This window comes from Eubalaena glacialis, chromosome 4, assembly GCF_028564815.1.
Source record: "Eubalaena glacialis isolate mEubGla1 chromosome 4, mEubGla1.1.hap2.+ XY, whole genome shotgun sequence".
Taxonomy (NCBI): Eukaryota; Metazoa; Chordata; class Mammalia; order Artiodactyla; family Balaenidae; genus Eubalaena; species Eubalaena glacialis.
Genome location: NC_083719.1, coordinates 103,006,530 through 103,018,910, shown reverse-complemented (window position 1 = coordinate 103,018,910; position 12,381 = coordinate 103,006,530). Strand labels below are relative to the sequence as shown.

At 39.2% G+C, this 12,381-nt stretch overlaps 1 long non-coding RNA gene across 1 annotated transcript in view; it reads left to right on the top strand.

Moving 5' to 3' along the window:
- LOC133089898 (uncharacterized) overlaps positions 1-3,126 on the top strand; it is a 704,715-nt gene extending 701,589 nt beyond the window's left edge. The window contains exon 5 of the long non-coding RNA XR_009700764.1: positions 2,951-3,126. This is a non-coding gene — a long non-coding RNA (uncharacterized LOC133089898). The remainder of the gene's footprint in view (positions 1-2,950) is intronic.
- Positions 3,127-12,381: the final 9,255 nt, after the last annotated feature.

Below are 12,381 nucleotides of genomic sequence, written 5' to 3'. Positions count from 1 at the left end.
TCATGTGCTCCCCTGCCTGGTCAGCACCATGGCTGCGGCCAATCTTGTGGGCCACGCCTGGGCCAGCTGCTCAGGACCTTTCAAGGTACCATTAGGCTTCAGCTAGAAACTTTTGCAGGATCTACACATTCTCCCAGGAAAACACCCATCTCTTTTACTGTGCTCGTGTCCTGCAGGCACGAAAACAGGGATCATTTACCCAGCCCTAAATGCTCATTTGCCCGAAAAGAAAAAAGACATCCATTTTTAAAAGTAATATATCTCATTCTATTGCAAAAGTAGGGGCAAGAAGAAAATAATCTCCAGTTACTCTCAAATGCAGAGGAAACTAACAGACAGGTAATATAGGGGAGGGAAAATATTTTTTCCTCCGCTCATGGTAGGTTCTCTGACTGCAGCCCTGTAAATTAGATTGACAAAAGACAGATTAACAAGAGAAAAACCAACGAAAGTTTATTAGCATGTGTATTGCACTTACACATGGGAGTACCCAGTGATGAGTAACTCAAAAGGGTGGTTAGAACTTGAGCTTATATAGCATCTGAATGGTACTAGTAATTATAATAAATGTTTAGACAAGTGACAACACAAAGGAAAGGACTTTGAGCTTCTAGGGTCAGCAAGCTGTGGGACGCGAATCTACGGGGAAACTAATGGCCGATGAGAGCTGGTTTTAACAAGGTTCGTGTTACATGGGTTCCTCTGGTGCTGTCTCCGGGCTGATAAGGGTCTAGCGTTGTCTCTGGTGACTAACTCCCTTACTTCCTGGTAGAGAGAGGAGGGGGACACCTTTACAAATTTTTGTCGCGCTCTTAGGCAGCTAGTGGGAGGGCAGAGAGCTTGTCTTGTATCTGCTTCTTCTCAATTGCCTTCAGTTTAAAATAATCTTTATGGCACATCCTGCTACCCCTCAGTAGACACTTTCTGCTTCATCCTCCAAAAGCAATTCATTCTCTCTCTCCATCCGTGCAGCAGCCACCAGTCAGGATGAACAGGAGAAAAGTCGGACGGCGGTGCTTCCACACCAGCGCCGCATACCTATGGATTCAGCCATGTTCTTCCTTTAGCCCCCAGCCTCCCTTGGGAATTACAGGAGAAAGGCCCGGTTCCCTGTCTTCCAGGCCTGCCTGTGGCCGCAAATCCTCCTCCTTGGAACTCAGTGCCCAACTTCATTTCTGGGAGTTGCTACCACTGACAGGATATAGGCCATCCAACCTACCTCCCGCCTCTGGGTTTAATCCCTTATGGGCACTGTAGGACATGATGTAATCTGGTCTTACCTGTTTTATGTGTGTTACTGGGGTTTCACAGGATGATTTATGGGGCAGATGGAAACTTTTTTCTATCTTATAGTTTGAGTTGTATACTTATTTAATATATTGAGAAACACATCACATCAAAACAACTATTTGAGAAGTATTTTTGCTTCAAATAAGCCTAGGAAAACAAGAATTAAGTTAAAGTTATACAGTGAAAAATAAAGATGTACAGGTGATATATGAAGACGGCACACAAAGGAGCAACATTTGAGGCTGTTGTCATACCCTGACTATATGGTTGACTCAGGGTTATGGCTAAGAATAAGAGGGTGGCTCTGCCTTTTCTGTAAGTGAAGAAAATAATCAAGGAGAGGAAGTGACTTCTGATAGCGCCCAATGTGAACATTAAATATTAGCTGTTTCACTAAAAACGTTAATGAACACTAATGAAATGATACAAATAACATGGCGAATGTTTCGCCTGGCTTGTTATGTTTGTTTTCTCTTTTAAGAGGGTACGATTTGTTGCGATGTTGGAAAAACTCCAACAGCCCGCCAAGCTAGGGTTCTGTCACACAGTCCCGAGACACCCCATGTTCAGGGGCCACATGGCAGAGCCCAGGGGGAAAATGGCCTGCTGAACAGACAAGCAAACCCTGGAGGGTCTCCCTCAATAGTTTACTTGCAAGGCTTGCCCTGTGCCTATGCAAACACTCAGTTAAATTTTGTTTTCTCCAGAAGAGTGAGGAGAGAAAGATAACCCTGGTGGAGGCGTAAATTTGCATTTGCAGTCAGTTTGTATTCTTGTTAGCAACTTAATTCTAACTATATTCTACACACTAGAAAGGGGAGAAGTCATCCCAAAGAAGATGCTAAATCTCTCATAGTTGGGGTAGGGACAAAATTGAAGTCATTTTATCAAGTTTTCCTTTCAGGTAATTCTTTAAAGGCAGCATTTGAAGAGCTAGAAGACAGGGGACACTCTCCTTAGATTACTTTGCCTGTTCTGAGTTATTTTGAGTTAGGACTGGGTAAGAAAACAACAGTCAGATCTGGGCTTTGAGCAACTTGCTTTGTAACGATTCCGTCAAGTGCTGGCCCCAGGTCCATGTTCCTCACTTGGATGCAGCCCACGGGCAGGGATCCAGGCATCACCACACAAGAGGCACGGCACCTCTTCCTGAAGGTCACATTAGCTTGTTCGTAATTCATTTTAGATCATTTTTATATCAAAGCAAACATGAATATACACTGGAATTGAAAATACTCAAGAATTTTTAAGAGTAAACCACCACATCTGAACTTTCATCAGTCCTCTTTAGGCTAAACCCCTCCCACTTCCCCAGGGGGACACACACCCCCTTCAGTCTCCTCTACCTAACAGGGACTTGGGTGGAAAACTATAAGGAGCCCTTCACTGTCTCTGATGCTTCCAGCCATCTTCATCTATGTACTTCCTTCTCTGGTGCTTCTGGCTCCTTGCAGCCTTATACACTTGGCCTTAAATTGGGGGGGGGGGGTCCACAAAGATATCTTCAGTATCTATAAGTACCTGTATTTAATAAGCCCTTCTTGGAGCTTTCCCTCCACCTCATAATAAAGCTCAGCTATTAACCCTTTCTACTTCAACACGAATTTCCTTCTGTTCTCCCAGGCTCACTTAGCCTTTACACTTTTATCTCTTACCACAGGATTAAAGACTGCCTCAAAGGGATTTTGGCTTCCATAGGCAAGAGAAAGGGCCCACTGCTGTGCATGCCTGCTTGCCCACATGGCCCCTTTGCCGGTACCTCCTACCCCGAGGCTCCAGAACAGGATTCTGAAGGAAAGCTCATCGGCAGCAGGCTCAAATGTGGAATTCTGTCCTGCTTTACCCAGGTATGCAAGCTTCTTGACTATCCAGCTCTCCTCTCTGCCCATCTCTCACTCCTTGGGTTGAAGTACTATCATGAATGAACTGGACTAGTTCTAACTGGTGCTTCGGTACAACTCATAAGGTCCATTAAGTATTCATTTTCTGCTTCTGGGGTGATCATCACTATTCTAGATCAGAACTGTTCTCATACATTTAAAGTCAATATTTCTCAGCTTAATTCATGCGTCCTTTCAAGTAGGTGATCATATAGCCAATCTGTATACATGCCAAGGTCTCCCATCCTCTGCCAAGAAGGACGATTGCTTAGCAATGAGGAAACTGGGCCACAGTCCTTTTTATTTTTAACTGTAAACATGAATTAGATGCTTGGCACACATGAATGGTTTTAAAACATCTCTTTGTAAAGTAATCTGTCATAGTGTCTTCATCACCAGGCCAACTGGAAGGCCTTTACTGTTGCCTCTGGTAGGAAAGTTGAAAACAATGACTAAAAAGAAACCATACCTATTTACATCATGTTTCCATAGCGGTCGGGATCAGGAGATAGTTTGGGTATATTACCTAGCAAGTTGTGAATGCAAAGATGTCAGGCCTTGTTATATATTTGTCTGCTCTGGTGGAAGCCTGGTTACACAGAATGATTTTCCCTTGGCTGTCTTGGGCCCAGGCTCAGAGGCAGTGCCACACACAACCGTGTCTATATTCAGTGCTGCTAGGAAATGCTGCTGGGCCTTGGTTACAGATCAGCACTCCTCTGGCAAACCTGGCTGGGACAGGACTTAACCCACTCTCCCAGGGTCTGTCTCCTTCTTGTTTATGCTACTGATATTATTACTCTTGCTTTCTTTTTTTTTGGGGGGGGGGGCTGTTTTTTCATTTTCTCTAGTCCTCTCCTTCCCAAAGGATGTCTGTCATCAGGCTCTCTTAAGGTCAGCCTTGTTACATGGACCTGACACAGACAAACATCTTTCCCCTTCCCCTAATAGTGGTCCTTCCCCTGCCTGTGCTAAAAGTCTCAGTGCGGCCTCTGTTGTCAGGACCGGCCTGCTTCTGTGTTAGGACTGAGAGCTAGAGGTTCATTTCTGGACACAATGACGAGGAATGCGAGAGAGTCTGCCCCATGGAGCGTGTTGGTCCTCCTTTGCCTCTTCTGTCCAAGCTTGTTCTTTGCCTCCACATCTCTCCCCTGTTCCCTAAAAGGCTGCAATATTGTGTCTGTTGGAATTAACACTGCCAGTGACTAAGACAGGGTTTCAGAATTAATGCACTCCCCATTATCCTGGGAAGTACAGGACACAGTAAGGATGAGAACTTCCTAAACTTTATTCATCACCTTCGGTTTCCCCAACATTCAAAAGCCCAGCATTTTCTAACAAAGATGATTTCTGAATACTGGGGCGAGGATGGCTTTTTACATACCAATCATAGAACAGAACAGATACAATTTACATGGAGCATTTGTGTCTCTAAGTCCTGAGAAATTTGGGAAATTAAGAAGGTTCCCCCCTCATTTCTTTCAGAAAGCATGTGAAAGCATTCTTTTCCTACTAAATGGATTTAGTCTAACTGCCTAATTCATTATGCTAAAACCATGAAGCAATTTCCTGTTCAAAGCCCAGCTCACAGGCTCTCTGTTGTCAAGTATTTGAATTTCAGATTAGAAATGTGTTCATTTGGATAGCTTGAAAGGAAAGCTTTGTTGTCAGCTTGGCTTTATGTTCTGCCAGAAGCCAAATCCCTCTTCTTCAGCAGTCACCAGCAAAATACCAGACCTCAACTCTGTACTCAGTGTCTTGAAACAAACACCTCTGGCCTCTGTGGTCAAAGCAATGGTTAGAGATTTACTTTCCCCAATAACACGGTTCTCTCAGACGACCATTTCTGACAGATAGTAGCAAATATTTAGGGTCTTCACTCTGCCGCCCCCCCCCTCACTTTCATATCACCATCACACATCAGAAATTTTTTTAAAGAGAAGTATTTCTGCCAGAATACCCTTTAGAGGAGATTAGTTCTGTTAGTGACTGAGCCCTCTGTTACAGAGCAATGAACTGACTAGGGGCTGTATTTCTGGCAACCTTCGACTACACTGTCCCATCCACCTGCCATTACTTGTGATGTTTTCCCTTATTGATCTTAGAAATTTTTGCACAGCTGCTCAGAAAGTCAGAGGTCATGCTTTTGAGCTGAAGAAATGAAGTGCCGGGGAAAGAAATTCCCTGATACACATAGCAGGAAAAAAGAAAACTGGCTAATAATCATGGAGGTTCTGATACTGGGTAGCATTCAGGCAACCATTTTTTGGACAAATTTTTGCATTTTTGAAACTATAACATTCTACAATATTGTCAGTGGGTTTTGTGATTCCTCTGTGACCATCTAATTGTTATTAATCAATAAATATTTATTGATATAATAAAATATAACTGTATGCAGTTATCAATATATATCAATATATATTTATTGATATAAATAAATATATAACTGTATGCAGTTATCAATTTAGTCTTTATCTGTGATACCACCATGCAGTATTTTTTGTTGTCACTCAGTAACTATTTGTTTGGTGCTTTACAGTTTACAAAGTGCTTTCATCAACATTACCTCACTTGTTTGTTATTCTATCAGATGAATCTTTTTAAATAATATTTAATTGAAATATAATTGACAATATAACATTATATTAGTTTCAGATATACAACATAATGATTCAGAATTTGCATATATTGTGAAATGATCACCTCAGTAATTATAGTTAACACCCATAATCCCGCAGTTACAGTTTTGTGTGTGTGTGAAATGAGAACTTTTAAGATTTACTCTTAGCAACTTTCAAATACACAATACAGTATTATTAACTATAATCACCATATTGTACATTACATATGCATAACTTCTTTATTTTATAACTGGAAGTTTGTACCTTTTGACCCCTTCGCCTACTTCTGCAAACCCCCATGGCTGGCAACCACCAGTCTGTTCTTTATCTATGAGTTCAGTTTGGGTTTTTTTTTTTTTTTTTCTATATTCATATAAGTGAGGTCATATGGTATTTGTCTTTCTCTGTCTGACTGATTTCACTTAGCAGTATATCTTCAAGGTTCATCCATGTTGTCACAAATGGCAAGATTTCATTCCTTTTTTATGGCTTAGTATTCTAGTGTGTGTGTGTGTGTGTGTGTGTGTGTGTGTGTGCATCACATTTTCTTTATCCGTTCATCCATTGATGGACACTTAGATTGCTTCCTTATTTGGCTATTGTAAGTAATGCTGCATCGAACTTTGGGGTGCATATATCTTTTTGAGTTAGTGATTTTGTTTTCTTCAGATAAATACCCAGAAGTGGAATTGTTGGATCACATGGTAATTCTATTTTTAATTTTCTGAGGAATCTTCATACTGATTTCCATAGTAGTTGCACTAATTTACATTCCTACCAACAGTGCACGGGGGTTCCCTTTTTTTCCACATCCTCACCAACACTTGTTATAATTGTCTTTTTGAGGATAGCCATTCTGACAGGTATGAGGCAATTTATCATTGTGGTTTTGATTTGCATTTCTCTGATGATTAGTGATATTGAGCATCTTTTCATGTAACGGCCATCTGCATGTCTTCTTTGGAAAACGTCTATTCAGGTCTATATATAAGATCATGTCATCTGCAAATAGAGACAATTTTACCTTTTCCTTTCCAATTCTGATACCTTTTCTTTCTTTTTCTTGCCTAATTGCTCTATCTGTGACTTCTAGTACTGTGTCGAATAGGAGTGGTAAAAATGGGCACCCTTGTCTTTTTCCTGACCTTAGAGAAAAAGCTTTCAGACTTTCACCATTAAGTATGATGTTAGCTGAGGGTTTGTCATATATGGCCTTTATTATGTTGAGATATGTTCCTTCTGTGCCTAATTAGTTAAGAGTTTTTATCAGGAGTGAATGTTGAATTTTGTCAAATGTTTTTTCTGTACCTTTTGAGATGATCATATGGTTCTTTTCTTTTATTCTATTAATATGATGTATATTGATTAATTTGCATATGTTGAACAATCCTTGCATTCCAGGGATAAATCCCATTTGATCATAGTCTATGATCCTTTCTTGTGTGTTGCTGAATTTGGTTAGCTAGTATTTTATTGAGAATTTTTTCATGCATATTTATTAGGGATATTGGCCTATAGTTTTCTTTTCTAGTCGTGTCCTTTTCTAGTTTTGGTATCAGGATAAAAGGAGTTTGGGAGTGTTTCTTCCTCTTTTATTTCTTGAGTTTGAGAAGGATTGGTGTTAATTCTTCTTTAATTGTTTGGTAAAAATTACCACTGAAGGCTTCAAGTCCGGGGCTTTTCTTCATTGGGAGATTTTTGATTAGTGATTCAGTCTTCTTAGCAGTATTGGTCTATTCAGATTTTCTATTTCTTCCTGATTCAGTCTGGTAAGTCATACGTTTCTAAGAATTTTTCCAGGTCTTCAAGGTTGTCCAGTTTGTTGTATATTTGTTCACAGTTACTTCTTATCCTTTATGTTTCTTTGGTATCAGTTGTAATGTCTCCTTTTTCATTTATAATTTTGTTGATTTGAGTCCTTTCTCTTTTTTCCTTGGATAGTCTAATTAAGGATTTGTTGATTTTATGTATTTTTTCAAAGAAATAACTTTTAGTTTGGTTAATCTTTTCTATTTGCTCTCTAATTTCATTTATTTCTGTTCTGATCTTTCATTATTTCCTTTCTTCTAACTTTGGGCGTAGTTTGTTCTTTCTCTAGTTCCTTAAGGCATAGAGTTAGGTTGTTTATCATCTTCCTTGCTTCTCAATGTAGGTATTTATTACTATAAACTTCTATCTTAGAACTGCTTTTGCTGCATCCCACAAGTTTTGATATGTTGTATTTCCATTTGCCTTTGTCTCAAGACACTTTTTTCCCTTTAATTTCTTCTTTGATCCATTGGTTATTCAGGAGAGTGTTGTTTAATTTCCATTTGTTCATGAATTTCCGGTTTCCTCTTGTTATTGATTGCTAGTTTCATGCCATTGTAGTCAGAGAAGATACTTGGTATGATTTCAGTCTTCCTGAATTTGCTAATACTTGTTTTGTGGCCTTACATATGGTATGTCCTAGAAGATGTTCCATGTGCAGTTGAGAATAGTATGTATTCTGCTGTTCTTTATATGTCTGTTAGGGCCATTTGATCTACAGTATGCTCAAATCCATTATTTTCTTATTCTCTGTCTGGATGATCTATCCATTGTTGAGAGTGGGATATTAAAGTCCCCAACTATTACAGTATTACTGTTTATTTATCCTTTTAGCTCTGTTAGATTTTGCTTTATATGTTGAGGTGTGCCAGTGTTAGGCATGTAGATATTTATAACTTTTATATCTTATTAATGTATTAACTCCTTTATCATTATATAATTACCTTCTTTGTGTCTCCTTTAGCTTATAGTCTATTTTGTCTAAGTATAGCTATCCCTGCCTTTTTTTGTTGTTGTTGCTACCATTTGCTTGAAATGTCTTTTTCTATCCTTTCACTTTCAGTCTATATGTGTCTTTAAGGCCAAGGTGGGTCTCTTACAGGCAGCATATTGTTGGCTCTTGTGTCTTTTTTTAATCCATTCAGCCATTCTATGTCTGTTAATTGGAGAATTTTATCATTTGCATTTAAAGTAATTATTGATAGGTAAGGACTTACTATTGCCACTGAGTTGTTTTTCTGGTTATTTTATAGATCTGTTGTTTGTTTCTTATTCTGCTGTCTCTTGTGTGTTTTGATTGATGTCTTTGGTATCAGTATGCTTTGACTTCTTTATCATGTTCTTTTGTGTAATTACTGTAGCACTTTTCCTTGTCTTTACCCTAATCTCTTCTTATAAGGACATCAGTCATATTGGATTAGAGCCACCCTTATGACCTCATTTTAATTTGTCTCTTTAAAGACCTTATCACCAAATACTGTAAGTCATATTCTGAGGTAATGGGGGTTAGGACTTAAACATGTGAATTTTGGGAGGATACAATTTATTCCATAATAGTAATCTCTATGTGGGTTTAAACTACAATCCAAATTGAATTATGCCAGAGAAAAACATAGCATTTGATATGTCTGCTTTTTGATAGAGAGAGAATAGTAGTCAATTTGCTGATCTCTTGTGAAGATGATCCAGGCCTTATTACAAAGAGAGAAAAGGTAGAATTAAGGAGAAATTAAAGACAAATTATGCATTAGGATGGTTCTTAAGGAAATGCTATTGAAGGAAAGGAACTATTATCCTCAACAATGACCCACTTCGTGGCCTTTGATCTCATTTATAACCTGTGACCTACTTTATTCTGCAGGGTTGTTTCTGGAGTTTATTTTCCTGAATTGACAATTAAGGTACAGGACTTTTAACAATTGTAATTCTGATCCAAAAAATTATATGCTGATCCAATATTACTGTTTCATTCTGAAAGGGAACCCACACTTGAAACATTAATCATTCAAAGACAGAATGTCTCAAACACAGGAAAAACATGGTTCCCACCATAATACACAGTCATTTTCAGGTATATATGTTGTCATTTTTATTGATTTTTTTTTATAAAGACTCAAAATAGATATCTACTGTTTCTCTTTCATTTTCTAATTGTATAACCTTTATCCTACTTTTCTTTCCTGATTTACTCTGATCTTAGTCCTTAAAATTTTTTTCTTCTTGTGCAGAATTAAATATTTTGACTAGTTTAACCTCTGCCAATGGTAACATCTGAGATCACACATGCTTTCTTTGTTCCCAAGGCTGACTGGCAATGATCATAGGTGCTGAACTCATCCTGTCTCTCCTGGTCTTCAAGGCTTTCTCATTTGCCACCTCTTCCAAGAACTCTTCTTCACAGTGCTGACCCACAGTGAATCTTCCTCCTGTAAATGTGGAATGTGTTAAAATCTCATTTTTATTTTCTATCACTAATAATATTTAACCTTCCATGACTTTATGTCATCCTTCTCCCACCAGATTGCTACTCTCTTAAAAGCTTAAATAGTGAGCAATTTATGTCCATCTCTGTGTTCCTCATGACTAGCACAGTGGAACTTGTGAGTATAACACAGTAATAGAGTAGGCATGAAAAGGCTAACTGGTCAGCCATCTGTGCTACAAGGGGTGTGTGCTATAGCTGGGAGATGAGAAGGAGCAGACAAGCATGTCCTGGAAGATCCACTTTCAAGACTGATCACTCATCAGTCATTTTATGGCATGACCAAAAGAAGTACAAAGTTGTAGCTATAGCCAGCCCTACTTTCTCTTCCCATGTCCTCTTGTCCTCCCACTGTAGGTTCTGAGCTGAGCATAGTGATAAAAAGAGGAATAAGACACAAAGAGTCCCTGTCCAGCTTTTACTTGTTAATGGTAGCACTGCTGATCAGCAGAGGTTCCACGCTCATCACAAGACATTTGCCTGAACACCTCCAGAAGCAGTTGCCACCACAGGTGATAGCTTTTCATAGGCTCTTCCCCAGCTCCCATTTGCTGCCCTACAGTGGCAACTGGCAACACCTGCTTCCCAGATTCCCCTGCAAGCTCTGACTTACCCACCAGACTTAGTGATGATTCAGGAGAGCTGGTTGCTGACTTTTCTCTGATCATCTTCATTTCTATCTTCTGGATCCTTACTTCCCTAGCTTCTCTGACAATTGCACAAGATTTCATTCCTGTAATGAAGCTTTATCCCATACTACATTGCTTTGGTTTCCCCAACTGAATGCCAGTGGATTCAGTCACATACCTCATAAATGTGTGCTTTCTTAATGAGCTATGGCAGAAAATGTTGTGCTGTCTCAGCAAATGACAGAGGTGGGGGAGACAGATAATTTTTATTCAGCTCTGTTCTCTCATCCCTTTTTTCCTTATGATCAGATGTACTGATTTGGGATAAAATCAACTGATGGAAGTCATGAGTCTTCTGGTGACCACTAAAAAGGCTTACCATTTATATGATTATAACAAGATCAAAGCAGTGACTACTTTTTGACTTCCTCAGCCAACTAAAATAATGACTGTATTGAAGGTTATTGACAAAATGTCACTATTTGGAACAGTTTGGAATGATAAAAGGTGATGTTTCATATCATTAGCAATATAGGTTCTCAGCCTATGCCTCGAAAACACAACTTAATATATTTCATCTTGAGACTGTCTATTTCTAGAATTTGAGGCACTCCCCTATCCCTAAGAGTTTTCTCATCAGTAAAATATGCCATCTTTTAGCCAGTTTTCCCTTACAGCTTTTCTGTGAGATCCTGATTTAAATAGAGGGGGTATCATTGACAGGATCAAAATAAAGTTATACTGAAGTCAAAAACAGTAAAGACTTTGAAAGTATAATCTGGGGCATAGGAAAAGAAGAGAGAAGATTTAGGGATGACAAGAACAGTGTTGATAACCTATGTTATGTCACACTCTTGAGAAAGCGTGGAAGAGGGAAGCTTGTACTGGAGCCACAAGCAGTGAGTGGGGCATTGGGCATAATCCACAGCTTACTTTATTTTTTAACATCTTTGTTGCAGTATAATTGCTTTACAATGGTGTGTTAATTTCTGCTTTATAACAAAGTGAATCAGCTATACATGTACATATATCCCCATATCTCCTCCCTATTGTGTCTCCCTCCCACCCTCCCTATCCCACCCCTCTAGGTGGTCACAAAGCGCTAAGCTGATCTCCCTGTGCTATGCGGCTGCTTCCCACTAGCTATCTATTTTACATTTGGTAGTATATATAAGTCTATGCCACTCTCTCACTTCGTCCCAGCTTACCCTTCCCCCTCCCCATGGCCTCAAGTCCATTCTCTATGACTGTGTCTTTATTCCTGTCCTGCCCCTAAGTTCTTCAGAACCATGTTTTTGTTTTTGTTTTTTAGATTCCATGTATATGTGTTAGCATACAGTATTTGTTTTGCTCTTTCTGACTTACTTCATTCTGTGTGACAGTCTCTAGGTCCTTCCACCTCACTACAAATAACTCAGTTTTGTTTATGGCTGAGTAATATTCCATTGTATATATGTGCCACATCTTCTTTATCCATTCATCTGTCGATGCTTCCATGTTCTGGCTATTGTAAATAGTGCTGCAATGAACATTGTGATACATGTCTCTTTTTGAATTATGGCTTTCTCAGGGTATATGCCCAGTAGTGGGATTGCTGGATCGTATGGTAGTTCTAGTTTTAGTTTTTTAAGGAACCTCCATGCTGTTCTCCATAGTGGCTGTATCAA